The sequence below is a fragment of the Panthera uncia genome (assembly GCF_023721935.1).
Source record: "Panthera uncia isolate 11264 chromosome D3 unlocalized genomic scaffold, Puncia_PCG_1.0 HiC_scaffold_8, whole genome shotgun sequence".
Classification (NCBI taxonomy): domain Eukaryota; kingdom Metazoa; phylum Chordata; class Mammalia; order Carnivora; family Felidae; genus Panthera; species Panthera uncia.
The window spans coordinates 68365301-68392735 of NW_026057586.1; the positions used below are offsets into that span (position 1 = coordinate 68365301).

At 43.6% G+C, this 27435-nt stretch overlaps 1 long non-coding RNA gene across 3 annotated transcripts in view; it reads left to right on the plus strand.

The window, feature by feature from the left end:
* Positions 1-6068: 6068 nt before the first annotated feature.
* LOC125914501 (uncharacterized) overlaps positions 6069-27435 on the plus strand; it is a 30852-nt gene continuing 9485 nt past the window's right edge. The window contains exon 1 of one of the 3 annotated variants that reach the window (XR_007455323.1): positions 6069-6200. This is a non-coding gene — a long non-coding RNA (uncharacterized LOC125914501). Of the gene's footprint in view, positions 6201-22468; positions 22550-27022; positions 27188-27435 lie in introns of those variants that run through there. The other 2 variants (XR_007455325.1, XR_007455324.1) reach the window with 2 other exon arrangements.

Below are 27435 nucleotides of genomic sequence, written 5' to 3' on the forward strand. Positions count from 1 at the left end.
CATGATCTCACGGCCGGTGAGTTCGAGCCCCACATCGGGCTCTGTGCTGACCACTCAGAGCCTGCAGCCTGTTTCAGATTCTGTGTCTCCCTCTCTCTCTGCCCCTCCTCTGTTCATGCTCTGTCTCTCTCTGTCTCAAAAATAAATAAACGTTAAAAAGACTCTATTACTACATTATTTTATTCTCAAACTGCCTCAGGCTCAGCCAATGAGAACCCGCCTTTTAAAGTTGTGGTAAAATATACATAACATAAAATCTACCATCATAACCATTTTTAGGCATGCAATTCAGTGGCCTTAAGTACTTTCACATTGTTGTAAAACCACCACCACCATCCATCTCCAGAACTCTTGCATCATCCCAAACAGAAACTCTGTGTCCATGAAACAATAATTCTCCAGCCCTCCAGCCCCTAGTTATTCTTAGACTAGCCCCTCTATTCTATTTTCTGTCTCTGTTAATTTGCCTCTTCTAGGTGCCTTGTGTAAGTGGAATTATACAACATTTGTCCCTTTGTATCTGATTCATTTCACTTAATATAATGTCTTCAAGGCTATGTGTGTTGTAGCATGTATCAGAGTCTCTTTTTGACATGTGTCCTCTCTGACATGTCCTAATCCCTGTTTGAGCATATCTTTATTTTCTGGTAAAATAAGATATTCCATACTCATTCTTTCACAGGCCCCACCTTGGAATTGGCCATTTCTCCAATGAGCTCTGACTCCTTTTAGTGGAAAATGGTGTTTAGTGACACAGATATGGGCACTAGGTGTGCTCCCTGCTCTAGGGGATCATCGCTTCTAGGTCCTCTCAGTGGATAGAATTAGGAGATATATTTATTGTGCATGCATATGCATATCCACATATATAGAGAGATATAGAAAGAGACTTATGTACATTTATACTTATTTTTATATTCATCTATCTGTATTAAAAGCTCATGAGTGCACACCAATGACTCCAATCCAGTCCAGCACCAAAGAGTTTATTCTAGCCTTTCCTCTTTTCATAATTTTAACTCAGTTAATTGACACAGGCTCCCATTAATCTCAATATGGTTACTTATTTGCTAAATCCTCATGTATGCGAATATTTTTAACCACCCTATTAGCAATGGTTAGTTGAATCCTCAGACCTGGAACGTACCAACCCTCCACCACAGCCAGCCACTCTTGGTCAAATCCTTGGCTCATATTTTAAAATGCGTATTCACATTTCATTGAACACATTTAAAAGAATGATTTGAAAAAGTTTTATTTTAAAATGTCAATACTCCCAGTTATGTTAGAAATGACATTTAAGCTTATGATTGAGGAACTTTAGGTGTTAAATTTAAAATATACGGGGGGGTATGTAGTTTTACTAAATTATTTTAGGGACCAGGTGAACAAAAAAGTTTTAAGACCCTTGTTGCAGAACCAAAACATTAGGAAAGACAAAGACAGGTGAGCAACTGAGGCAAAGAACAAGAAAGCATCATTCCAGAAATTACAAGGAAAGAGGAAAACATGAGAAACATAGTAAGTACAAAACAGGAAATAATATGGAAGGAATAAGGCCAAGTATATAAATAATAAAAATTAAATGGGAATGGATTATATTATCTTTGTAAAAGAGAAAGCCTCTCTTGAGTGAAAAATCCAAGATCTAACCATATGCTGTCTACAATTGATACACATAAAACCAAATAGGGTAAGAATGGAAAATGGCTTATTGGACAGATGTTCACAGTACGAAAGCCTACGTAGCAATATTAACAATCAGACAAAGTAGAGTTTAAGGCAAAGGCATTAAAAAAGGACAAAAAACGGTATTTCATGATGATTAAAGGCACAAGTTATCAGTCATAAATCTTTATAGAGTAACATCATTTTGAAATGAACAAAACAGAGACTGAAAATAAATGGTGACAGTGACAGATCCGCAGTCACAAGGGGAGACGAATACACCTCTCTCAGAAACAACGGATGGAGCAGACAGACAAGTTGGAATAGCGCAATTAGCAAGCTTGATCGAACAGAGAACTTTCTCCCTGTTAAAAGATAAACTGAGGCATATTAAACATTTTTAAGAGTTTGAGCAAAAATCGAATGGGGCAGTGCCCAGCTGGAAGTGGTTAGGAGGATACCACCCACAGGAGTTGGGGAAAGACTTTGGTGGAGAAGAGGTAGAAGCAAAGCAAGAATTGTTCGGTTGGCCGGAGTTTAAAATGGTTGCATAATGGGGCGCCTGGGTGGCTCAGTCGGTTAAGCATCCGACTTCAGCTCAGGTCGTGATCTCACAGTCCATGAATTCGAGCCCCATGTCGGGCTCTGCTGGCAGTGCACAGCCTGGAGCTTGCTTTGGATTCTGTGGTCTTCCTCTCTCTCCGCCCCTCCCCCATTCATGCTCTTTTTCTCAAAAATAATAAACATTTAATAAATAAATAAAATCGTTGCATTATTTGGGAAGGCTTAGTAGGCTATTAGTGATTTGTTGTCTTTAGGTTTTGATTTGTTTGTTTTTAATTTTTTTTAATTTTTTTTTTTTTTTTTTTTTTTTTTTTTTTTTTTTTTTTGAGAGAGGACAGAGACAGAATGCAAGCAGGGGAGGGGCAGAGAGAGAGGGAGACACAGAATCTGAAGCAGGCTCCAGGCTCTGAGCTGTCAGCACAGAGCCTGACCTGGAGCTTGAACTACTGAACCACAAGATCATGACCCGAGCAGAAGTCGGGCACTTAACTGACTGAGCCACCCAGGCGTGCCCCCTTTTTGTTAAATTTTTTTTTTAATGTTAGGTTTTGATTTCTTAACATCAAGACATTACGGCCCTAGGTTTTAGTTTGCCTACATGCTTACATAGGCTACTAAAGCATTAGAGCCACCCCAGGCTAATAGCCCCTTGTTTAATTAATGTAACACCCCCAACCAAGAACAAGTTGTGTTTTTTTAAGTTTATGTATTTATTTTGAGAAAGAGAGTGTGCGTGCACAAGTGGGGAAAGGACAGAGAGAGAGAGGGAGAGAGAGAATCCCAAGCAAGCTCAGCACTATCAGCTCAGAGCCCGACATGAGGTCGGATCTCACAAACTATGAGACCATGACCTCAGCTGAAATCAAGAGTCAGATGCTTAACCGACTGAGTTACCCAGGTGCCGCTAACCAAAAACATGTTTTTATTCAAATGAGAAACATTTCCAAAATTTGATCCCATTTTACTCTTTTTATTATTATTAAAGTGTAGTTGGCACCCAATGTTACATTAGTTATAGGTGTATAACATAATGGTTGACAACTCAATACATTCGTTATTCTGTGCTCACCACAAGCAGAGCTGACATCTGTCACACACATCACTATTATAATATCATTGACTATATTCCCTATGCTGAATTTTTCCTCCTCATGACTGATCCCATTTTACTCTTGAAGAATGAGACTGACCATTGTGCTATAGGTTTAGAAATGGAATTGCTGGGGTGCCTGAGTGGCTCCATTGGTTTAACTTGTGGTTCCTGATCTCATGGTTCATGAGTTCAAGCCTCAGGTCGGGCTCTGTGTTGACAGCTCAGAGCCCAGAGCCTGCTTTGGATTCTGTGTGTGGCTCTGTGCCCCTCCCCCTGGGCATGCTCGCTCGCGCTCTCTCTCTCTCAAAGAATGAATAAACATTAAAAAAAATTTTTTTTTAATGGAATTGTTTTCACGTTTTGACTTCTGTGAATAAAGCTGTGGTGAGCATTTGTGTATAAATCTTTTTTTTTTTTTTTTTTTTTTTTTTTTAGTGTTTATTTATCTGAGAGAGAGAGAGAGAGACCGAGCGTAAGCAAGGGAGGGACAGAGAGAGAGGAAGACACAGAATCCGAAGCAGGATCCAGGCTCTGAGCTGTCAGCACAGAGCCCAAGGCAGGGCTGGAACCCTCGAACCTGGAGATCATGACCTGAGCCGAAGTCAGACGCTTAACTGACTGAGCCACCTAGGCGCCCCTGGGTACAAATCTTTGTGTGAAAGAAATCCTTGTATTTTCATTTCTTTTGACTAAATACCTAGGAATGAAATTGTGAGATGGTGTGGTAGGTGTATGTTTAACTTTTTTAGAAACTGCCAGTTTTCCACACTGGTTTTACCATTTTACATTCCCACTAGTGATGTACTGTTTTCTTTTTCTTTTTTTCTAATGTTTATTTATTTTTGAGAGAGAGAGAGAGAGAGAGAGAGACGGAGGGAGGGAGGGAGGGAAGGAATGAGTGGGGGAGGGGCAGAGAGAGAGGGAGACAGAGGATCCAAAGCGGACTCTACACTGAGAGTGGAGAGCCCAATGCAGGGCTCAAACTCCCAAACCTTGAGATCATGACCTGAGCGGAAGTCAGATGCTTAACCCACTGAGCCAGTCAGGCACCCCTCGATGTACTGTTTATTTTCTTATGTCATTAATGTAGATAGTTATTTAACTTTTCATTAATACTCAACTTTTCATCATGTTGTATGTTTTTTCCAACTGGATTTCAATATGCTCAGTAGAAGTAGAAGCCATGTGCTAACCTCCTTTGCTCATCTATGTTTAATATAGTCTTGAGTACTAGGCATTCAATAAATATTTTGGGGGGGCCACCTGGGTGGCTCAGTCAGTTGAGCATTCAACTCTTCATTTCAGCTCAGGTTTGTGGGATCAAACCCACACTGATTGTAGAGCCTACTTGAGATTCTCTCTCTCACTCCCTCTGCCCCTCTCACCAGCTCATGTGCTCTCTCTCTCTCTCTCTCAAATAAACAAGTAAATAAAATTTTAAAAATGTTTTTTGAATGATTATTCAACTATTAGGTTGTCTGCAATATGTTTTGTTTTTTTTTTTGGCAATATATTTTAAAAGATAGAAAATCTTTTATATTACCCTGGAAGATTGCTACATAATACCATTTTCTTAAACGCAGAATTCAACATAAGATTGGTTTATACTGGACTCATTACAAAAAGCCTGGAATGTGCTCATTTTAAGACACTAAGGCAATCTTCCTTATTAAGAAAAAAACAATTGTTCAAAGTGTCCAGCTGAAAGCATTCAGTTTCCAGATTCTCTTGAAACTATGGATAGCCATGTAATAATACAATTTATGCTAATGGAAAGTGGAAGTTCTAGGCAGAGAGGATTCCAGAAAAGTTGTTACATGTAGACTCAACTGGGATTCCTTTCGTATTTTGCCTGTTGCCCTTTTCCTCCTAACCCTTTCTTCTTGCCTGGAATGCCGATAAAAGGGCAAACGACTAAGAAGTCAGCAGCCATCTTGCAATATGAGGAAGGAGGCCACTTGCTAAGGATGACAGAGAAGAAAGACAGAAGGAGTCTGGGTTCCTGATGGCATCATGGAGTGACCCTCAAGCCGAACCTAGCTCTTCCCAATCCCAAGTCATGCGAGAAATAGTGGTGGCTAGGTTGTTGATACACACCATACAACGCAGTCCTCACTTCATACGGGCACTTTTCCCACCACATTGCCCTAAGTGAGATTTCCCAAACACTGTCCTTATTTTTCTTGTGAATGGGTTACTAGCCCTGCTGGGGAACAAGTATTCTTAAATAGGACAACTGGAAGTAGATGGGTCCCAGGGACATAATTTTTATCAGTGGCACTTTCTTCTGATACCAGGAAAAGAGATGAGTCATTTACCATCACTATTTTGTGGCTGGGAAAATTGGGGTTCAAAAGGACAAAATAATCAGCCTAAGGCTGTAGATTACTTTTCCAGTTTATTTGTCCATCCCACACACCAGTCCTACCATTTTTCCTGGAATGTCCTTTCCCCCTGAGTTTGCTTGGCAAACGCATGTTTCTCTCCCTGTTTAAACCATAGTTTCTCAACCTCGACATTATTGACATTTGGGGCCACACAGTTCTTTGTTGTGGGGTGGGGTGGGAGGACTATCCTGTGCATCATAGGATTTTAGCAGCATCTCAGACCTCTACCCGCTGGATGTCAGCGGCACCCCCCACCCAGTTATGACAACCAAAATTGTCTCCAAACATTACCAATGCCCACTGAGAGCCAAGATCTGCCCCCCACCCATCAAGAACCACTGCTTTAAACTTGTGCCAAAAATCACTCCACTCTGCACCTGCTTCGTTCCCATGTGGTCCTCCACAGATGCCCAGCAAAACACCTGTGACACTTGACGGTTCAAATTTACCTGCCTGGATCTCCCTATTGGGCCATAAGCTCCTTGAAGGTGAGGATTGCATCTCACTCATCTTAATATTCCCCTGTTTGTTGACTCAATAGATTTAAAGATGGTTCAGGGGCGCCTGGGTGGCTCAGGTGTTAAGTGTCTGACTCCTGATTTCGGCTCAGGTCATGATCTCACTCTCCGTGGGTTCAAGCCCTGAGTCGGGCTCTGCGCTGTCAGCATAGAGCCTACTTGAGATTCTCTGTCTCTCTCTGCCTCTCCTCTGCTCACACGCTCTCTCCCTCTCTCTCTCTCTCTCTCAAAGATAAATAAATACACATTTAAAAAATGGTTCAGGAGAAGAATGGGAATAAAATTCAGGAATTCTGGCTTTCTGATGCCATGATTTTGATACTCATTGTTAAAGACTCATGTGTCCCCTTGCTTTGCTTGGCATCATATTTTATAGACTCCCATACTGTAGTCAAGAGGCAGATTCTAGCAAAAATGTGCTAATTGTTCTTGTTTTAAACACCAACTACACTGGAAAAGGGAAGCAAATATTCTAAGACAACTTTATATTCTCACAAGGAAAAATGAAAAACTTATTTACTTATTTATTTATTTTTGAGAGAGAGAGTGCACAAGCACAAGCAGGGAGGGGCAGAGATGGAGAGAGAGAATCCCAAGCAGGCTCCACAGTGCCAGTGCAGAGCCCGATGTGGGGCTCCATCTCATGAACTGTGAGATCATGACCTGCATGGAAGTCAAGAGTCAGACACTTAACTGACTGAGCCACCCAGGCGCCCCCGAAAACTTTTTTTTGAATGTTTATTCATTTTTGAGAGAGACAGCATGAGCAAGGGAGGAGCAGAGAGAGAGGGGGGACAGAGGATCTGAAGTGGACTCTGTGCAAACATCAGCGAGAGGTCGATGTGGGGCTCGATCTCATGAACTGTGAGATCATGACCTGAGCCAAAATCAGATACTCAACCAGCTGAGCCACCCAGGTGCCTCTGAAAAACTTAATGATACAGGGAAGCTTGAAGAGCAGAGTCCTATATAATATTTTTGTTTCCCTAATGAAATCAAAGTTGCATCTTAGCCTTGCAGAAAGAGCTATGTACACCCTCTCCAGTTCCAGTTTCCCCTAAATGTTGTCATTTTACAAGACCGTGGTACATCTGTCACAACTAAGAAACCAATCTTGAATGCACAGGGCTTCCTTACCTGCTAGGAATGAAGTCTTTTGGTTTGTAGGACTAGTGAACCAAGTGCTTTTAATTTTACTAGTGTGTTTTTAAAGCAGGACATTTGTGAACTGTTTAAGTTATGTTGAGACTCTGAGCCTGTGGACAGGAAATCCTCCTGGTCACGTTGATGAATGTTCCCTTCAATCCTGCGGCTGCCCGCCCCTTTCTGGAGAATGGTTGCAACACTTCCTGACTTTTATTTGTGTGTATTAAGGTTCTAAGAAATTCAATACTCCTGTGGTTTCTGCAAAACGCTGCAGTTCATTTGCCCAGTAAGCTAAACAGGGGCTAAAGGACACAACAACAAAAGGAAAAGATTCGTTTGAGAAGTGGAAAGATATCACTTGCCTCTCTTCTTTCACCTGGCATTGACCCAGAGCAGTAAATGGCTCTGCATCGGTGTTGTCTCTTTAAAGAAAGTGCAAACACTCCATTGTCCACACCTCTATTGACACCAAGGTTCAAAGGCGGCAAGAGAAGCAAGTCTTATCTTACTTGAAAGGAGTTTGAGTGCTGCAGGCTCCCTGCATTAGTACTGGGAGAATAAATATCAATTCACTGGTTTCAAAAAAACATTTTTAAGTTTTTTTAATGTTTGTTTATTTTTGAGAGAGAGACCGAGTGTGAGCGGGGGTGGGGCAGAGAGAGACGGAGACACAGAATCCGAAGCAGGCTCCAGGCTCTGAACCGTCAGCACAGAGCCTGACATGGGGCTTGAACTCACAAACCGTGAGATCATGACCTGAGCCGAAGTCGGATGCTTAACTGACTGAGCCACCCAGGCACCCCTGTTTTCAAACATTCAACTTTTTGTTTTGGCTTCATTTTAGATTTACAGAAAAGCTGCAAAGCCAGTACAGTGTACGATAAAAAAAATACAGTAAAACCTTGGATTGGAACTTGTTCTGCGAGTGCTCCACCAAATGAGCAAACATTTCTAATAAGTTTTTAACTTGATAAATGAGCGATGACTTACAATATGAGTAGTACTTGATAACGAACATCACATGATCACAGCTGAGCCAATGGTTCTTCTCTCTCTCTCTCTCTCTCTCTCTCTCTTTCTCTCTCTCTCTCTCTCTGGGGGATTGTGGGTGATCATCTTCCATGCTCAGATGCTCGGTCTCAGGCCATGGTGTTTGGCAAAAATCAGTGATTTTTCGGAACGTCGGAACGGGCCCACAACTGGCACTAGTGTGTTTTTTGTCCCTTCGAAGCACCTAGGGACAGTCCTTTGCTTTTCCTACAAGAGCAAGCTTAGGAATGCTTTGCTTCATTCTGGGTCAGGCTGCCTGCAGGTACAGACCCTTTCCTCTGCTGCCTTATTGCCGGGTACATTAAATGCAGTAGATGACAAGAGTTTATTAATACTGTACTGTAGTCAGCGTCAGTTAGTGATAGTGAAAGTTTTCCTGCACAATAATAACCCTCCTCTCTCTTGTCTCCCTCACACCAGCCACGAAGGTTTTCAAAGGTAAGTGCAGGTTAATATATTTTTCTTTATTTTTTTTTGTATTTTCTTTATTATTTTGTATTATATTACAGTATTGTAATAATTTTTAAATAATTTTTTTTAATTTTTTTTTTTTTTTGCGTTTTATTTTTGAGACAGAGAGAGACAGAGCATGAATGGGGCAGGGGCAGAGAGAGAGGGAGACACAGAATCGGAAGCAGGCTCCGGGCTCTGAGCCATCAGCCCAGAGCCCGACGCGGGGCTCAAACTCACGGACCGCGAGATCATGACCTGAGCCAAAGTCGGACGCTTAAGCGACTGAGCCACCCAGGCACCTCTTAAATAATTTTTTTAATGTTCATTTATTTTTGAGAGAGAGAGAGACAGAAAAAGCTTGAGCAGGGGAGGGGCAGAGAGAGAGAGAGAGAGAGAGAGAGAGAGAGACACAGAATCTGAAGCAGGCTCCAGGCTCTGAACTGTCAGCACAGAGCCTGTCTGGGGCTCAAATTCATGAACCTCGGGATCATGACCTGAACCGAAGTCAGGCACTTAACCGACTGAGCCACCAAGGAGCCCCTGTAATCATGTTTATATGAATATTTTTGGGTTGTGAAACGAATCATCTGAGTTTCCATCATTCCTTATGGGGAAATTTGCTTTCATATACGAGTGCTTTGGCTTACAAGCATGTTTCCAGAACGAGTTATGTTCGCAAACCAAGGTTTTACTGTATTCCCATACACCCTTCCCCACCCAGGACCAGTTCCCCCTAATGTTATCTACCTGCCATTACCAGTGGTACATTGGTCAAAGTTAAGCAACCAACACTCACACATTGCTATTAACTAAACTCGAGACTTTATTTGGACTTCACCAGTTTTTCCCTTAATATCTGTTTTCCGTTTCGGGATCCTTTGTTTTTGATTCCTTAGCTTCTGTGTGGTATATCTGTTTTTCCAAAATATTTCATGATTAACTTCAGTAAAGGATATTTATTTGAGGAACTGACTTGACTCAGGTTCAACCTTCTGAGACACATACATAACCCGAGGCTTTGACTCCAAAATAATAGACTGAATCTCCCCCCACCCCACCCCCCTTTGGTCAGGTGGCTTTGTCTGCAGGTGATGCTGTGAGCTTTTACATGAGCCAAAGGGAGAATGGCCTAGGGGTTCCCAACAACAACAACAAAATCCCGGGGCACCTGGCTGGCTCAGTTGGTAGAGCTTACAACTCTTGATCTCCTGCTGTGATTCTGAGACCCACATTGGGGACAGAATTCACTAAAAATAAATATATAAGTACATAAATACATAAATCATCTTTAAAAATTAATTAATTAGAGAGAGAGCACGAGTAGGGGAGAGGGGCAGAGGGAGAGAGAGAGAATTTTAAGCAGGCTCCACATTCAGTGTGGAGCCTAAATCAGGGCTTGATCCCATGACCCTGGGATCATGACCTGAGCTGAAATCAAGAGTCGGATGCTCAACAGACTGAGCCACCCAGGTGTCCCATTCCTCTTTTTTATTTATAGCTGACTTTGTACATTTGATATTCATGTACCATTGAAAAGACAGCAAGCCATACCATTTCATTCTGTCATAAACTTTTTTTTTTTTCTCATGAAAACAGCCAAGATTTATGTGGTTCCAAGAGCCAGTTGGGTAAAATATAGACCAAACTCTGGTTTGGTGAATAAAGGGGATGTGAGAAGAGAAAAGCTTTAAGAGAGGAGGAAGAAAAAGAATTATGTTTGCTTCAGAGAACATCAAGACAGAGGCCATCCATCTTCCATTTCTAGGCCCTGTAAGAATGGTCATTGCAGCCTGGGGATGGAAAGGGGGGAGTGTGGGCCTTGGCTTGTGACATGGATGGACACAGTGTAGGTTTTCAGCTCTAGCACATACTAGTTAGGTAACCTTGGACAAGTTACTTAACCTCTGAGCCTCAGTTTCCTTCTCAGTAAAATGAGACTCAAGTAATTTTTTTTAATGTTTACTTTTGAGAGAGAGAGCACACATGCATGAGCACGAGTTGGGGAGAGACAGAGAGAGAGGGGAGGGGGGGACAGAGGATCCAAAGTGGACTCTGCCAATAGCAGACAGCCCGATGTGGGGCTCAAATTCACAAACTGTGAGATCATGACCTGAGCTGAAGTCAGATGATTAACCGACTGAGCCGCCCAGGTGCCCCTGAGAATCAAATATTGAACAAGATAATGCACTTAACACAGTGGGTAACACAGGGAAAGCATGAATATGTGTGTGAAGCGTTATAGTTATCAAGGGCCGTCTACCCTAATGCCACCTGGCATTCTCACATTTTCTCTAGCTTACCATTAATCTCATCCTTTCTTCCATCTTTTGGTATTTGGTAGCCCAGAGGTTTGACAGGTCCCAGAAGGCTAAGCAGAACAATTGAGGGTCTAGTCTTTAAAAACATATGAGTAACTATAAAATTTGGTCACCCGTCGTAAGCAGGGACAGAGTCTACAAAGCAGGAAAAGTGTCATAGCAATGGACACCAGGTGAGCGTTCCCCAGTTATTCCCTCCCCCACCCTGAGAACAATTGATCCCTGGTCTGGCCACAGGCTGCCAATGATCTACCCTGTTAGTGTGACCTGGGATAACATTCCCAGCAGAGGGCTGCAAACATTTGCTGAGCACACGGACCCGTGACCTATGGTGAGATTCCGGGGGTTGAGTTTGGCTTACACCATAGCTGAGGGTTGGTGGCTTGTGGGGCCTGCTCTGCACAGAACAGGCAAGCAAAGCTGTGTGGTCTGGGGAAGAAGAAGTTGGGATTTTCAAGTGGGACCCCATTGTGTTTTACAAGACACAATCATTTTCTGTTTGCAAATGACTTGTATTTTCCAGCATATATTCTCGGAATTATAGAATTTATTATAGCCCTTAAGACCTACCATGTTTTCCGGGCACCTGGGTGGCTCAGTCCATAAAACGTCGGGCTGACTCTTGGTTTCAGCTCAGGTCATGATCTTCCAGTTTCGTGAGTTCAAGCCCCAGGTTGGGCTCTGCGCTGGCACCATAGAGCCTGCTTGGGATTCTCTGTCTCCCTCTCTCTCTGCCCCTCCCCCACTCATGCTGTCTCTGTCTCTCTCTCAAAATAAATAAATAAACTTAAAAAGCAAAAAAGACCTACACTGTTTTTCCAAAAACACTTATCGTTGTCTGTACCTGTGGCAACCTGCAGCCTCTTGGGGAGCTGAGGGGTAGAGGACCCATCGCTGCACCTGAGCTATGGGTACGATGGAGGTTAGCACCTGAGTGATGCATACAATGGAGGTTAGAGCTTGGCTCTAACTCCAGGAGGACCTGGAGTACACTGCGAACCTCTTCAAAAGATTCCTTTGTTGTTGTTGTTTGAAGAGGCAGGAACGTGCGTGCATGAAAGCAACCCAACAGAGTGCCCGGAACACAGGAAGGAGCTTGTTTTTGTTTAGTTCCAGGCTTCAGAGCAAGTGCAGCTCACCCAGCCTGAGCCACTCTGACTTCACTTCAGGAGGCTCTGCCTTGATATGTAAAGGAAGGTGGTTGCAACAGGAACAAACACCTGCTCCTGAGCTCTCCCTGCCCACAAATGGCCTCCTGGGCACGTGGCAATGCTGTGTAGGGGACGGGAGGGCGCACCGATTTGGTCTCTGAGCCCACCCAGGGGGGCAGCTCTGTACAGAGACAGGTGCGGCAGCCGAAGGAATGAACTCAGATTCTCTGACATCCCACAGATGCAAACTAGGGGGCAGGGTGTCTTTTAGAGTCACCTCCCAGGTGACCAGATGACTTTAAAGCTCAAAGGGCCTGTGAGTCTGACTTTTTCCTACCTTCTGGGACAGATAAAGGAGGACAGAGATAGCTTTCCTGGCTACAGCTCCGGATGGGAATAAACATTTCTCAATTGACGTGTTTCACCTGGGTCTTGAAAACTCAGAATTCTCAGGCTAGGGTTGCCTGGGTGGCTCAGTCAGTTAAGCGTCTGACTTCAGCTCAGGTCATGATCTCATGGTTTTTGAGTTCAGGCCCTGTGTCGTGTTCTGTGCTGACAGCTCAGAGCCTGGAGCCTGCTTTGGATTCTGTGTCTCCCTCTCTCTCTGCCCCTCCCCCTCTTGTATTCTCTCTCTCTCTCTCTCTCTCTCTCTCTCTCTCAAAAATAAATAAATAAATATTTTTTAAAAATTAGAAAAAGAAAGAAATCTCGGGCTTTCAGGAAGTGGATTGTCTAAGTTTTACTTGAAACTTTGGGGTGGGGGGATTCACAACAAAGTTTTCTAAAGGGACTCTCTCATCTTGATCATCCAAGAGTCCCACACCCCCCAGTTACCAGCAAGAAGAGAGAGAACAATTTGCCTTTGTATCGACTTGAGGTTCTCCTGAACATCTCCACCCTGACCCAATGTATAACCATTTGCTTTTGATGATTTTTACTTGGTTTCCAGGAACTGGGTGTCCACACACAGTACACTGTTATTTCCAGCATCATGATCGGATTCACTGCCAGAAAACCTTGATTTCAGCTCATTCATTCATCCTGGGCTCTGTCCTACCTCTCCCTTGCTCTCAAGGGAGAAGAGCCTAGAAGAGCAAAGAGACAAATAAATAATTTCCAGTGCAGTATAACTGCACCCAGCCCTATGGTGGTACTGAGGCAGAGGGCCATAAGGAAAGGCTTCATAAAGGAGATATTCTCATGGGCTTTGAAGGATGAGTAGGAGTTTGCACAAGGTTTAGCTTTTCTTTTACCCCTGACCCTTCTCTTTTCTAGAGAAGCTTAGACGCCACCTGGCCCCTGAGATAGAGAAGCGCTGATAGTTCATCTGGTGCTAAAAAAGACCTGAAACTAACACACACAAAATATATTCAGCCTTTAACATCTGTGAATATTCTCAAAACTAAGTGGGTAAGAAGATCCTTCTGAATTTCTTTGTACTTATTTTAACCCTCCTGAGACATGCCTTGCTCCTCCTCTCTCCTCATCCTCAGCACTCTTGAAGGTGTCCTTAATATTTCTCATTTAACCAACAACTATTCCTAAAAACTGGAAGTAAGGATACAAGGGAGAAAAGGTGGGGGAGGATTTCTTTACCCCCACCCCCACTCTGCCCTTGTTTGGCTTTTCAATTCTGCAGTCACTCCCTCTCCTGTTTCCTGCTCTCTTTCTCTAAAGCAGCCAGAAGGGACTTTTGGGTGTCTGAGCTCACATCCTTCTGTTACTCTCCCTTGGAGTCCCAGGGAGAGGCTATCTCTTGGGGTCAGGAGTTGGCATGGGAACTCAGGGCTCCTAAGACCGTGCTCCCTGGACCTATCCTGCCTCCTCACTTTGCACAGTGAGGTAGCTCTGACCTTTTCTATTTCATCCTGTTTTGTTTTTTCCTCTACATCCCACGTGGTGGCTTGGCAATCAGAAATCAACACTATTTCTTCCTTGGCGTTTCTTGGATTTAATTAATTATTTAATTAATTTTATTATTAAAAAATATTTTTTAAGTTTATTTGTTTATTTTGAGAGAGAGAGAGAGAGAACATGGTGGGGAGGAACAGAGAGAGGGAGAGAGAGAATCCCAAGCAGGCCTCACGCTGTCAGCTCAAGCCTGATGCAGGGCTTGAACTCAGGAGTCGTGAGATCATGACCTGAGCCAAAATCAAGAGCCCGTTGTTCAAGTGACTGAGGCACCCAGGCACCCCTATTTACTTATTTTAAGTAGTCTCCATGGTATGGAGTCCAACATGGGCCTGAATTCACAGCTGTGAGATCGTGACCCGAGCTGAGATCAAGAGTCAGACGGCTCAACAGACTGAGCCACCCAGGCGCCCCCAACCTCCCTGGCATTTCTTAAATGTATCGCACTTCAGTTAAAAACTCAAAAGACAGAGGCCCCATAGACTTTGAAACGTTCTGCTTGCCTTCTGGGCTCAGCCACTGGCTTGACAGGTCCCGCTGGCTCTCCTGGGAGAGTGGGCAGCTGATGAAATCCAGAGGCCCTGAAACCTCCCTTCTGGAAAGTGCCCTTGTTTGCATATCCTGGTTCCAGAACAGGAACCTCCTGTTGGAAATCTATCGGGGAGGTAACGTTCGTTCGTTCGGGATTGAGTGGATTTGCTTAGAGCTGCAGGCAGCCGCCTCCCCAGAGAAAGACAGAACCTGTTTTTACTGATTAAAATCTCCCTTGTTTGTTCACTTTCTACTTTGAAAAGTTCTTGGAACCTTTTTCCAGGAAGAAGCCTGGTAGGAGGAAGTCAGGGCAGCGAAGAACATCAAGCCTTGTTTTTGTCCTCCTGAGTCTAAAGCTCCTTTTTATTGTCAAGGAAACAGGCACGAGGGTGTGTGAAATAAGTCAGTAGTGCAAACAATAGCAGACGAGCACGGGGTGTGTACCAGATGCCGTGCAAGGCCCTGGCATCCGTTCTGACTTTTATTCCTGCGGGGTACGAACTGCCTCTATTTCTCAGAGGAGGAAGGTTGAGAGGTCAAGCCCAAGGTCATGCCACTCGTCAGTGGTAGAATGGGGACTGGAGCCTAGATCCCTGTGACTTCAGCTATTGCCTGGAATCCTGGAGGTTACACACAGGCCAGGCTCATTGCTTATAGGCCGTGAGGCTTCTGAGGCGACCACCCCCTCCCCTTTCAGTGATTTGCATTTTATTCGATAGAAACTGAAAACTGAAGCCAAGGTGTCTGAAACCAGCAAAAGGATGTACCTTTCTGTCTCTTTTGCCATTGTCCTTCCTTGGTTGGGGAGTAGATGGTGGGGCCTAGGTGACATTTACTGTGCAAACAGACTGGGAACCAGGCAGAGCCCACACCTAGCTGAGTAAATAGCACCTGGAGGCCCAGGCAGGGCCTGCAAGGTCCCAAAGCGCGGCCTTGCTTTGAGAGACAACCAAGAGAATGTACCCTTGGGCTAGAAGCCAGAAGCTCAGAGCTCTGGTCCCGGTGCTGCCATTATTAACACGCGTGCCTCTCCGTCCCTCCTCTCGAGGTAGAGGAACTCAGCCTGATGAGGTCTCGGGTCCAATGTGGCTGCAGGAGTTTGGCGGGAGCAGTGCAGCACAGTGGTTGGGCATGCAGAGAGTAGAAGAATCCAGTTGCCTGGGTTCAAGCATCAGCTTCACCTCTTACAAACTCTGTGACTCTAGACAAGTCCTTAACTTTTCAGAGACCCTGTCTTCCTATCATACATCTAAGAATACTAGTAGAACCCACCCCATAGGGTTGCCAAGACGTTACGTAAGAATGCCCAGCACAATTCTAGAATATACTGTCATGGCCACAAGGGTCCTTTCCTTAGACTCTGTTTTGGTGGGGAGTTAGAAATGCAATTAAAGCAAAAGTGAACAAACTAGAAGGAGGAGGAGGAGAAGTTAGAAGTTACAGCTGACGTCTCATAGTTAAGTCTCAGTTCAGCGCTGGCACATAGGAAACACGGCATGTTGGGAACTATTAGTGGTTCTCTAATTCTGCGGATATTCACAGAATGCTTGGCAGATGTGGGGCTTTTTACTAGTTCTGGTGGTTATAAAAAGATATTTACACATGGACCTTTCCCCAAACAACCCCCAGTCTAGGAAGAGACACACACAAATACCTATGACAGAGAAGTAACAGGGTCATGAGGGGATTAGGAATCTGCCCTGATGCTTCAGGAAATTCTCCGGAGGCCCAGACGCAGTAAGACTCCTGGGAGGACATGGCCTTTGTGGTCACACATAGCACTTTTTCAGTCCCAACTTTGACACTAATCAGCTGGATAATCTTGGACAATTTACATCACTTCTTTTTTTTTTAATTTTTGTTTTTTTAACGTTTATTCATTTTTGAGAGATAGAGACAGAGCATGAGCGGGGAAGGGGCAGAGAGAGGGAGACACAGAATCTGAAGTAGGCTCCAGGCTCTGAGCTGTCAGCACAGAGCTCGACGCGGGGCTTGAACCCACGAACTGCGAGATCATGACCCGAGCTGAAGTGGACGCTCAACCAACTGAGCCACCAAGGTGCCCCCAATTTACATAACTTCTCTGAGCTATCTTCTCCTCTTGTGATGGTTAATCTTATGAGTCGATCTGGCTAAACTGTAAGACCCAGTTATTCTATTGAGAGTAATCTAGACGTTGCTGTGGAAATATTTTGTAGACATGGTCGACATCTCAATCGGCTGACTTTAGGTAAAGGAGACTGTCCTGAGTGGGTCTCATCCAATCAGTGAAAGGCCTTAAGAGCAAAGCTAAGGTTTCTCTGAAGAAGAAGAAATTTCACCTATGGATTGCTGTGTTGGCTGGCTCCTGCACCAAGTCTCCAGCCTGCCAATCTGCCCTAAAAATTTCAAACATGTCAGCCCACAATCGTATAAGCCAATTCCTCAAGATAAATCATGTGTATGTAGGGGCACCTGGGTGGCTCAGTTGGTTGGACATCCGACTTCAGCTCAGGTCATGATCTCATGGTTCATGAGTTTAAGCCCCACATCAGGCTCCCGGCTGTCAGTGCAGAGCCCGTTTTGGATCCTCTGCCTCCTCTCTCTGCCCCTCCCCCACTTGCATTTTCTCTCTCTCTCTCTCTCTCTCTCAAAATTAAGCATTAAAATTTTTTTAAAAGGTTAAAAAATCATGTATATGTAGATCATATATATATCATTTATATATCATATGCGATTGTGTCTATACACACACATGCTGTATGATATATATCACATATCTATGATAGATGTAAAAATATCTTACTAGTTCTGTTTCTCTGAGAGTAGGCAAGCAGAAATGCTACTTCTCTTTCACTTCCCTGATTGTCCCCAACCTCATCTAGCCCTTGGTCCTCTCAGTTCCCTGACACCTCATCATGAAAGCAAAGAACTTGGACCTGGAAGGGCCATTAGTGGCTGTGTAGTTCGCCCTCCTCTATGTGTAGATGAAGACATTCAGATTGAGAATGCAAGCAATTTGTCCCAGGTCTCAAAGACTATACTGGAGACATGGGGCTAACATTTAGGGCTGCATTGCAAGGTTGGCATAGAGTAAAATTTGCCTTGGGTGCAAAATTTCAGAGAGTGCCCCCAAATTCAGTAATTGAGATTTTAAAATATTTTGCTGCAATATTTTTAAAAATCTAAATTAATGCAAAAAACTATAATGCACAAAATATCACATTTTCTCTTTAAGTAGGCTTCATACCCAATGTGGGGCTTGAACTCATGACCCTGAGGTTGAGAGTCACATGCTCTACCGAGTCAGCCAGGCACCCCCACAAAGTATCACTTTTTTTTTTTAGAGATAGAGCACAAGCTGGGGAGAGGGGCGAGGTGGGGGCGGGGGGGAGAGAGAGAGAGAGAGAGAGAGAGAGAGAGAGAGAGAGAGAATCTCAAGTAGGCTCCACCCTCTGCATGGAGCCCAACAATGGGGCTTGATCCCACGACCCTGCGATCATGACCTGAGCTGAAATCAACAATCGGATGCCCAACCAACTGAGCCACCCAGGCACCCCAAAGTATCACATTTTTAAACAAAGAAGGATCATGATTGTTGGATTTTCCTTTTGCTGTAGGCACTGATGTGGTCAGTTGCCTATGTCTGTTGGACACACTGTATTAGACACAGCATCACATGCTACTCATAGTATTCTTTATTACTGTGCATGTGGTTTCCTCTGCCCATCAAGTCCTCTCATAGGTGACCAGCTGTCCTGGTGTGCCCGGGACTGAGGGGTTTCCCAGGATATAGGACGTTTCTTGGGATAATCTGAGATAGTCTCAGCAAACCAGGATGGTTGTTTGTCCTATCAGAGAAGGAAGCAGGGACCGGATTTTAGGCGCTTGTGTACCCTTGAGCCCCTTGGTTACACTGAGTCATTATTATTGATTGAATTTGCCCTTTGTGGGGGAGTGCTTGGCAGGCACTGAGCACAGCCCTAATCAGTTGCTTATCTGAGGCACAGAAAGGCTGACTTGGCCAGGCTCCACTGGCAAATCCCTGATGCTCCAGAGCCAAGCCTGTTGGCCTCCCAAGTGTCCTGCCTGCTGCTGCTTATTCATGACCATCTCTGAGATTCCTAAAATATGAATCCACCTTGTGTAACCAGTAAAGGCTTATTTGCCTAAAACCTGCCCAGGAAGCTGTACTCCATTTTTTAAAAATGTTTATTTATTTTTCAGAGAGAGAGAGAGAACGAGCGAGCAGGGGAGGGGCAGACAGAGAGGGAGACACAGGATCCAAAGCAGGCTCCAGGCTCTGAGCTGTCAGCACAGAGCCCAATGTGGGGCTCCTGCTGACAAACCACGAGATCATGACATGAGCCAAAGTCGGATGTTTAACCTATTGAGCCACCCAGGCGCCCCTCCATCGTTTTTGTTTTGTTTTGTTTTGCTTTGCTTTGTTTTTTTTTTTTTTTACAAATACGCTGCCTTTTGAAACTTTCTGTGCTTTAGACACAAATGGGCATTTTGCTTCAAAGATCATTATATCGTGCCTTCAGCTAAGAACAGGATTAAATAGGATAATGTATAAAAACCACCTTGCATAGTCCCTTGTGAGAGATTATTCATTTTGTTTTCCTTCTCTCTAGTTCTCCTCTGAGTCTACAATGCAACAACTGGGGTGCCTGGGTGGCTCAGTTCGTTAAGCGACTGACTTCGGCTCCGGTCATGATCACGCAGTTTGTGAGTTCGAGCCCCACATCAGGCTCTGTGCTGACAGCTCAGAGTCTGGAGCCTACTTCAGATTCTGTGTCTCCGCCTCTCTCTACCACCCTCCCACCCTGCTCACACTCCGTGTCTCTCTGTCTCTCAATAATAAATAAATGTTAAAAAAAAATGCAACAACTGTATGATTCCATTTTTACAGTCGGTAGGATACATAATCAATTCATTTATTCGTTCATTTATTCCAAAATGTCTTATTGTTCACCTACTGTGCGCCAAGCATAACTTTAGGTAGTAGGTCCTAAGGGTATGGTGGTAAACAAACGCCCCCAAAACCAATAATAGGATGCACCTACAAGTCAGAAATCATCCCTATTATGACTGTTTCAAGTGAACTCTGAGTAGATGCAACTTAGCAGGTGGCCACAGTTCTCCCCAGTGCTGCTGCTATTCCTGTATTTAAAACACCTGCTATTGTTTGCGGGTTGCTAACATTTACTTTGGTCTTTATGTCAATGCCATTTGTAGAATGAGCCAGCTGTGGAGCTTTTTTTCTCTTTCCACATTGGCACTGAATTGTGCTTTATTGGTCAGAAAATAAAACACCGCTCGCGTAGATAGTGCCAGCCTAACCTTCAAGACTGATCTGAGCAGGGACCTTCCGCTTAAGATGAAGAGTAGGCTTCATGGCTGAAGAGTAGGGATCATGGCTTGATCATCTGGCTTAATTTTACTTTACCTAGTGTTGTTTCTGTCTTCCTCCCTTTCTTTAGAGCCCTTGTTAGTAATTCCCCTCTGCCTGTGGGATTTTACCAGACTGTTGAGAACTGATGAACCGTAGACAGTAAAGGTTAGACAGAAAGCAGATCAGTGGTTGCCAAGTGCTGGGGGTGGGGAAGAACCAGAGGGTGACTGCTGAGTGGGGAACGGGGTCTTCTCTAGGGGTGAATGAAAATAGAACTTTGGAACTAGATAGAGGTGGTGGTTTCACAACACTGAATGTACTAAATGCCACTGCCTTGTACACTTTATGTTATGTGAATTTCATTTAAATAAAAAAAGGAACAAAACATTATGTTAAATGAAAGGAGCCAGGTACAAAAGAGTATAACCTGTATGAATCTGTTTATATGAAGTTCAAGAACAGGCTAACCTAACCTATGGTGATAGAAATCAGAAAAATGGTTGCCATGAGGGGAGAGGAAAGAAGTTGGAAGGGACTTTCTGCAGTGGTGAAAATATTCTACATCTTGTTTTGGGCAGTGGTTACAGAGCCCCAAAGTATCAAATCATATGTCAAGATCTGTGAATTTGATCGTTTTTAAGATATGTGAATTGTTGGGGCACCTGGGTGGCTCAGTCCGTTGAGCATCCGACTTCGGCTCAGGTCATTATCTCGTGGTTCGTGAGTTTGAGCCCCGCATCAGGCTCTGTGCTGACAGCTCAGAGCCTGGAGCCTGCTTCTGTTTCTGTGTCTCCCTCTGTCTTTGCCCCTACCCCGCTTGTGCTCTGTCTCTCTCTCAAAGATAAATAAACATTAAAAAAAAAAAAAAAGATCTGTGAATTGTTGATGTTAATTATACCTCATTTAAAGAATAAAAATGGGAAAAAAAATAAATAAAAATAAAAATGGAGGGGCACCTGAGTGGCTCAGTTAGTGTCTGACTCTGGATTTTAGCTCAGGTCATGATCTCACCACCATGAGACTGAGCTCCTCATGATGCTCCGTGCTGTGAACACAGAGCCTGCTTGGGATTCTCTCTCTCTCCCTCTTGCTCTGCTCCTCCCCTATTTGCGTGTGTGCATGAGCTCTCTCTCACTCTCTCCAAATAAATAAATAAACTTAAAAATAAATAAATAAATAAAATGGGAGAAATTTTAAGTTGAAAAGAAAAGGAAAGGTGAATATCCTAGAGAAAAAAAAAAAAAAAAAAAAAGAAGGCAAGGACCCGGTGATATCTGACTCAAATTTCCCTGGAGTCGATTCATTCATTTTTAAATTTTTTTTTTAACGTTTATTTATTTTTGAGACAGAGAGAGACAGAGCATGAGCAGGAGAGGGTCAGAGAGAGAGGGAGACACAGAATCTGAAACGGGCTCCAGGCTCTGAGCTGTCAGCCCAGAGCCCGACGCGAGGCTTGAACTCATGGACCGTGAGATCATGACCTGAGCCGAAGTCGGCCACTTAACCACCTGAGCCACCCAGGCGCCCCGATTCATCCATTTTTAAATGTATTGCTCCAGGGGTGCCTGGGTGGCTCAGTCAGTTACGTGTCCTGCTCTTGGTTTCAGCTCAGGTCATGATCTCGCGGTTCATGAGTTTGAGCCCGACATCCGGCTCTGTGCTGTGTGGAGCCTGCTTGGGATTCTCTCTCTCCCTCTCCATGCCCCACTCATGCAGTCTCACCTCTCTTAAAATAAATAAATAAACTTAAAAAAAATTTTTTTAAATGTATTACTCTGAAGAACTGTCTTCTGACACTCACGGGCTTTTGGCTTTTGTACGTAATTTTATTTCTTTATTTTTTAGTTAATTTTTTTTTTAATTTAGGGAGAAAGAGATCGCAGGCAGAGGAGGGGGCAGAGGGAGGGAGAGAAAGAATCTTAAGCAGGCTCCACACTCAGAGCAGAGCCCGATGGGTGGTTCCACCCCATGATCCTGGGATCATGACCTGAGCCAAAATCAAAAGTCCAGTGCTCGACTGACTGAGCCACACAGGCGGCCCCATAGTTTTATTTCTGATAACTTCAGACACTTTGGGCTAAAAGAGCCTGGTCTCAAGCATGACATTGTGTTTAGAAAGACTTTAACAAAGTAGTTACCAGCCTTGGCTTGGCAGTCAGATGCTCTGGATTTGCTTCCGGAGTGGTTTGATTCTTGCCTCATCCATCCACCTTGGCCACTTGATGGTTGTGTGACTTTGGGTAAGTTGCCTAACCTCTCAAGGGGTGGCTTCCTCCTGAGGTAAAAGCAGGGACGGCATCTCCCTAGCAGTGCTGTTGTGAGGACTGAATGAACCAATGCCTGGGGCCTGGCACAGGGAAGGTGCACAGAAAGCATGGCCAGGTGAGTAGGATTGCCAGGTAAAATGCAGGATGTCTAGTTACATTTGAATTTCAAATAAACAGCAAATAATTTTTGGCATACGATTGTTATGAGTTGAATGTTTATACCCCACCCCCACCCCTAAATTTATATGTTGAAGCCCTAACCCCCAGTGTGGCTGTATTTGGAGGAAGGATTAAGTGAGACCTAAGAGTGAGGCCCTGATCCAATAGAATTAGTGTCTTCATAAGAAGACACACCAGGGGCACTGGGTGACTCAGTTGGTTGAGCATCTGACTCTTGATTTCGGTTCAGGTCATGATCCCAGAGTTATGGGATTGAGCCCCGAGTCCAGATCCATGCTGAGCATGGAGCCTGCTTAAAATTCTCTCTCTCTCTCTCTCTCTCTCTCTCTCTCTCATTCTGTCTCTCTCTCCCACTGCCCCTCTCCCCCACTCATGTGCTCTCTCTAAAAAAAAAAAAAAAAAAAAAAAGCACCAGAGAGTACTCACTTGTTCTCTCTGTGCCCCCAACACCCTGCACAAAGAGAGGTCATATGCGCACACAATGAGAGGGCAGCTACATGCAAGCTAGGAAGGGAGCCCTCATCAGAAACGGAATTGGCCCGGGGCGCCTGGGTGGCTCGGTCAGTTGGGCATCCGACTTCGGCTCAGGTCATGATCTCACGGTCCGTGAGTTCGAGCCCCTCGTCAGGCTCTGTGCTGACAGCTCAGAGCCTGGAGCCTGTTTCAGATTCTGTGTCTCCCTCTCTCTCTGCCCCTCCCCTGTTCATGCTCTGTCTCTCTCTGTCTCAAAAATAAATAAACGTTAAAAAAAAAAAAAAAAGAAAAGAAACGGAATTGGCCAAAATTTTGATCTTGGACTTCTCAGTCTCTAGAACTTTGAGACTCAGCCAAACCGACTAATCAAGTGTCAGGATAGAATAAAGAATTTCTTAAAACATTTGAGGACTCAAAAAGTGTATCTTAGGGCACCGGGGTGGCTCAGACAGTTAAGCATCTGACTCTTGATTTCAGTTTAGGTCACAATCTCACAGTTTGTGAGATGGAACCTTATATCAGGCTCTGTACTGACAGAGCCTGCTCTCTCTGCCCCTCCCCCATCTTTCTCTCTCTCAAAATAAATGAATAAACTTTAAAAAAATTGTGTCTTGCCATTCCCACAGAATGGGAGGGAAAAATGCACATTTGTATTTGATAATGGACTTGTATTTAGAATACATAAAGTATTACGATTCAATAATAAAAAGACAACCCAATAAAAAATAAGTAAAGGATCTGAGGAAAACATTTCTCCAAAGAAGACATACAAATGGCCAAAAAGCACATGAAAAGATGCTCAACATCATTAGTCATTAGGGAAATGCAAATTAAAAGCACAATGAGGTACCCACTTCATACCCAGAGGCTATAATAAAAAAGACAGATAATAACAAGCGTTGATGAGGATAGAAATTGGAATCAACCCTCACCCACTGCTAATAGGTACAGTATTTAAAATAGTGCAGCTGCTTTGGAAAACAGCCTGTCAGTTTCTCAAAACATGAAACATAGAGTTACCATATGACCTTGAAGTTCCACTCCTAGGTATATACCTAAGAAACATAATATGTCTGCACAAAAACTTGTACACAAATTTTCTTCCTTCCTTCCTTCCTTCCTTCCTTCCTTCCTTCCTTTTCTTTTCCTTTTCTTTCTTTCTTTCTTTCTTTCTTTCTTTCTTTCTTTCTTTCTTTCAAGATTTTATCTTTAAGTAATCTCTACACCCAACACAGGGCTTGAACCCACAACTCCAGGATCAAGAGTTGCATGCTCCTGAGTGAGCCAGCCAGGTGCCCCTGTACACAAATTTTCATAGCTGCATTATTTATAATAGCCAAAAATTGTGATAACCCAATGTCCATCAAATGATGGATGGAGGTATAAAATTTGGTATATCCAGATGTATGTATGGTATCCATACAATGGAATATTATTTGGCAATAAAAATTGAAAGCAGAGACTCAAGATATTTGTACATCCATATTCACAGCAACATTATTCACAAATAACCAAAAGGTGGAAGCAACCCAATGGATGAATGAATAAACAAAATGTACCATATACATACAATGGAATATTTTTCAGTCTTTAAAATGAAAGAAATTCTGATACAACAAGAGTGAACCTTGAGGTTATCATGCTAAGTGAAATAAGCCAGTCACAAGCCAGTGTATGATTCCACTGATATGAGGTACTCAGAGTAGCCAAGTTCATAGAGGCAGAAAGTAAAACGATGATTGCCAGGACCTGGGGGAAGGGAGAATAGGGGGCCATTTGATGGGTATAGAGTTTCAGTTTTATGAGATGAAAAGAATTCTAGAGATGGATAGTGGTGATGCTTGTACAACAGTGTGAATGTACTCAACATTACTAAACTATACACTTAAAAATGGTTAATATGGTAAGTTTTATGCTATGTGTATTTTACCATGATATAAATGAATGAATGAATAAATGAATGAATGAATTAATGAATGAAGTACTGATACAGGCTACAACATGGATGAATCCTGAAAACTTCATGCTGAGTGAAAGAAGTTAGTCACAAAGGGCCATATACTCTATGATTCCATATTATGAAATGTCCATAACAGGCAAATTTATACAGACAGAAAAGTGGTTGCCAGGAGCTGGGGTGGTGGTATGGTGAGAGGGGTTAGGAGGATAATTTTATACTTTAAGCCAGTTAATGGTATGGAATGTGACTTTTATCTAAATTGAGCTGTTAATAATGTATGTTGAATATGTTTAGAAAAGTAAAGACTGGGTGTGTTTTATGAGAATAAGGAACTATCCCAAGAAAGAATGGCATGGGATCCAGGAGACAGAGACTCCCCCATAGGATGGGATTGGGATAAAGGGAATCTGAGGAGAAAGGCAGTACCACGGGCTAAGAGAGCAAGTGGTCTGCATCGGAATAGGAGGGCTCTGGATAGGAATAGAAAAAAATCTACCAAAAAAAAAAAAAAGAAAGAAAAAAAATAAAAAGAAAAAAATCTACTAAGTGCTTGGTTAAAAAAAGAAAAACACAAAAAACAATAGATACATAGAAAAGTAAGGCAATGAAAAACCAAGGCAGTTATTAATTACAGGAAAAACAAAAAGCTGTAAAAGAAGAAGTTTAGGGGCAACTAGGTTGCTCAGTCAGTTAAGCATCTGACTCTTGATTACAGCTCAGGTCATGATGTCACGGTTCATGAGATTGAGCCCTGTGTCATCAGGCTCTGTACTGACAACAGAGAGCCTGTTTGGGATTCTCTCTCTCCCTCTTTCTCTGCCCCTCTCCCACTCACACACATGCACGCATTCTCTCTCTCAGAATACATAAATAAACTTAAAAAAAAGAAAATGTTTAATTATCATACACTATGCATCTCAGCTGTGAATAATTACATCATCATAACATTACTCACCATTAATAAAAATAATGACATAAAAATCATTGGGAGAATGAAGGAAGGTGGAAGAGGTTGTGAAAAGAGAATTAATTCCTCATGTGCAAGTCAATTAATGATGTCAAAGATTGATAATTGAGATAGAGCAATGTAAGGCTATTATTTAAGAAATGGAGATGATATAACAGGAAGTAATAGCAAGGAAGTTGCCTCTGAGGAGGAAGATTGGGAAGAGGAGAGGGATGGGATAGGCAAACCTGGATTTTGTTGTAAGCCTTTATTTTTTTTTAAGTAGACTTCATGCCCACTGTGGGGCCCAATGCAGGGCTTGAACTCATGACCCTGAGATCAAGACCTTAGCTGAGATCAAGAGTTGAACACTTAACTGACTGAGCCACCCAGGTGTCCCTGTTGTAAGCCTTTTAAATCTGCCTCAACTAAAAACAAAACAAGCTATATGCACGTGTTTTTAAATGTATTTTAAAAAATGGAAACTAGTACCTATTTTGCATGGCCATTTCCTATTCAGGAAACATGGGGTTAATTTTAGAGCTCAGAGCACCTAGAGGGAGGAGACCAATGGGAGAATTGGAAGAGAGTTGTCCCAGCAGAGGACATTGTCCTCCACCTTCTCAGCTGTGTCTAATGCCTGGGGCCTCCTACAGGAAACCCGACACTGGGCTAGCCTCTTTCCTTGCTCTTTTCTTCACCATCTGAAGTTACAGGTTCTGGGTGCCACACAGTGGCACACCCAGAACGCTCTTGCCCTTCAGCTCCTGTACCTCTGGGAATCTTTCCAGCACCTCTTCCCAAACTTGCTGGACCATCTTGCTTGCTCTCACGTGCCCAGCCTTGGCTTCCTATAGGACTCTTGCCCAACACCTACTTTCCTGAACTTGACGCTTGGGACTTCCCCTGGTTTTCCTCACTGGTACTCAGACTCTAAATTCTCTGATACTCCACCCCCCACAGCTACAGGCAACCCCACCTTCAAACCAGTCCCTGGAGCCCTGGCCTGGGTAGAAGCCAGGATCCACCTGCCTGACCAAGAAGAAATGTCATGCTGAGAGAACTGTCACATCTGTCTGTAATCACAGGCTCCTCACCGGTGACTTGGGAGAAATGATTTCTATTGTGAAGATTCAAAATGTATAGCAGTGAGAACTGTGACTGGCACATAGTAGGCTTGAGGAAATTATCAGGTAAAGAAACACTGAAGGGGTGCCTGAGTGGCTCAGTTGGTTGAGCATCTGACTTGGGCTCAGGTCATGATCTCATGGTTTGTAGGTTCAAGCCCCATGTCAGGCTTTCTGCTCTCAGTGGGGAGCCTGCTTTGGATCCTCTGCCTCTCTCTCTCTCTCTCTCTGCCCTTCCCCCATGCATGCTCTCTCTCTCTCTCTCTCTCTCTCTGTCTAGAAAGAAAGAAAGAAAGAAAGAGAAACACTGAAGT